Raw genomic sequence first — 2,500 nt, 5'->3', positions numbered from 1 at the left:
TATTGTTATTATTATTACTACTACTACTACTACTACTACTACTACTACTACTACTGTTTGTGTGTACGTGTGTGTTTGTTTGTTTGCACGTGTGGTCTCCAATGCAGGTCCGCGAACCTGTACCGGGCCACAGGCTGCTGGTAAGTGTGCCTCGAAGCCAATCCTGAGAATTAGCAGAAAGCTTGCTCGCGTAATGATACGCACCTGCGTGGCAGTCGAGCTCCTTGGTCAGAGACGTGTTAATTAGCATTCACGTATTTAAATTTCTAATTGGTTATACAATCATAATAGCGACGTGTGAGAGTAACTATTGTTGTTATTATTATTTTTTTTTATTTTTATTATTTTTTTTTTTTTGCATTTTTTTTGTGCATCTCATTTTATGTTTTTTGAATCTAAAACGTATTAAGGAACGCTGATATTGCGCTGTTTTGTACGTATCATCATTTTTTTTTCTCCAGTCAGTCAGATATATTAAAGATTCCGAAGTAGATATTGTGTAAAATAGTCCACTTTTTATGTTGTATTTATATGTATACTCTGGTATCGTTTAATCTGTACACGTGTCGCCGTACTCGCCACGGATAGGAATTAATTGGCTCGAAGGAGAAAGTGTGGGCCCGGGAGGGAAAGAAGCGGGGGAGGGGGAGCGGGGGGGGTGCGTTCGAAGGCTTGCTTTTAGACTTTATACATTGAGATTTGTGTTCAGATTGTATTTACGGGTTCACATTGGGGCTACTTTCATGTTATGTAGTTCCATGTTGATGTATTCAGAGTGTAGATGATTGTGTGTTTGTTTGTTTGTGTGTGGTGCTTCTGTGTGTGTGTTTGTTTTTGTGTCTGTGTGTGTTTGTGTTTCTGTGTGTGTGTGTGTTTGTTTCTGTGTGTGTGTGTGTGTGTGTGTGTGCTTGTGCAATTTTCCGCATTCAATCATTCGGATGTATACCAGTACTTGCGCATGCATGTATATATGTATGTACGTGTGAGCGGGCGTCACGGAGCACCTGTCAACGTGTAATCTCTCATAATCAAGGTGGTATCTTCACGCATGGTCCGGGTTGATGAAACCGGTAAATACTCATGTTACTCTGGGCAAGGAGGGGGTGAGGGAGAAATGATGGGGGGGAGGGGGAGGGGTCTGAAGCGGCAGGGGTGCAGCGGTAGGGTGGAGCGGGCGAGGAGGGGAAAAAGGGAGGGTTGTATGGTCGAGAGAATGAGGAGGGAGGGAGGGAGGAAGGGAGAGAAGGAGGGGATGAAGGGAGAGAAGGAGGGAGGAAGAGAGAGAGAGAGAGAGAGAGAGAGAGAGAGAGAGAGAGAGAGAGAGAGAGAGAGAGAGAGAGAGAGAGCGAGAAGGGAAGATGACAAGGCGTATGTGCGAGACTGCGTGCCGTTGAAACGGAGGTGGGAGTTACGTACAAGCGAATTAATTGGCGTTTTTTTCCCTGGCTTCCTGGCGATGGACCATTTTTGCAGTGAAAAATGGTCTGCGTGTATGTGTGTGTATGCGAGGGAGGGTTGATGGGTTAATGGTTGTTAGTTTTCACAAAAAGAAGGGTGTTCGGATAGTGGTGGGTAAGTGAAAAGGTGTTGGATAATGTATAGCATCGCCTGGATAATGCACGTAGGGGGAAGGGAAGAGGGAAAGAGAGGGAAAGGGAGAGAGAGAAAAGAGAGAGAGGAGAGAGAGAGAGAGAGAGAGAGAGAGAGAGAGAGAGAGAGAGAGAGAGAGAGAGAGGGAGAGAGAGAGAGAGAGAGAGAGAGTTAGAGAGAAAATTAGAATATTGGATAATATGCAACATCCTTTGAAACGTGCAAAAGAGCAGCGAGGGTGAAAAGAGGTGTTTGGTAATGGACAACACACTCGGATAATGTCCCACATCCCAGCATATGATGGGTGTGAAGTGGGATGCAAATTGCACTGTTATCACTTCCTTCTATCACACGAATGGGGGAAGCGAGGGCGTGGTTCTGACGCGGCCGCCGCCCACACGCCCGTGCTTTGTGTGTGTGTCGAGGTCTTCTTATGCGGGGCGCCCACTGTTGTGTGCTGTGTTCTTTTAGGGATAAACTTATTTTCCCTTTTTTTGTGTAGGGGATATGTTTATTGTGTTTTCGTAAATTGGTTTTATCAGTTTATTGTTTTTAAGATTCTTTTTTTTTTCTTGTTTACCATGTGTTATGGTTATGTATTCATTAAGCTTTTTTTTTTTAGTATAATGATTGTTGTGGTAGTAATGATGATGCAAATTATATCGGTGGTAATGATGATGATAACAGTAATAACAATAGTGATAATGATAATAATAATGATAGTAATAGCAATAATAATAATGATAATGACAATGATTGTAATGATAATGATATTATCATAATAATAATGATAATGATGATAGTGATGATAATAATGATATCAATAATAATAGATAATTACGATGATATCAGTGATAATAATGGTAATGAAAAATAATGATGATAATAATAATGATAATAGTATAATATA

The 2,500-nt window shown here is 41.5% G+C and overlaps 1 protein-coding gene across 1 annotated transcript in view; it reads left to right on the top strand.

Annotated features, from left to right (window-relative positions):
- Positions 1-2,500, top strand: part of LOC119579210 (Fanconi anemia group J protein homolog) — a gene marked incomplete in the record, with an annotated part of 60,392 nt that overhangs the window by 32,224 nt on the left and 25,668 nt on the right.

The sequence above is a fragment of the Penaeus monodon genome, chromosome 12 (genome assembly GCF_015228065.2).
Source record: "Penaeus monodon isolate SGIC_2016 chromosome 12, NSTDA_Pmon_1, whole genome shotgun sequence".
Lineage (NCBI taxonomy): Eukaryota > Metazoa > Arthropoda > Malacostraca > Decapoda > Penaeidae > Penaeus > Penaeus monodon.
The sequence above is the reverse complement of the archived record's forward strand: the minus strand, read 5'-3'. Positions and strand labels throughout refer to the sequence as shown.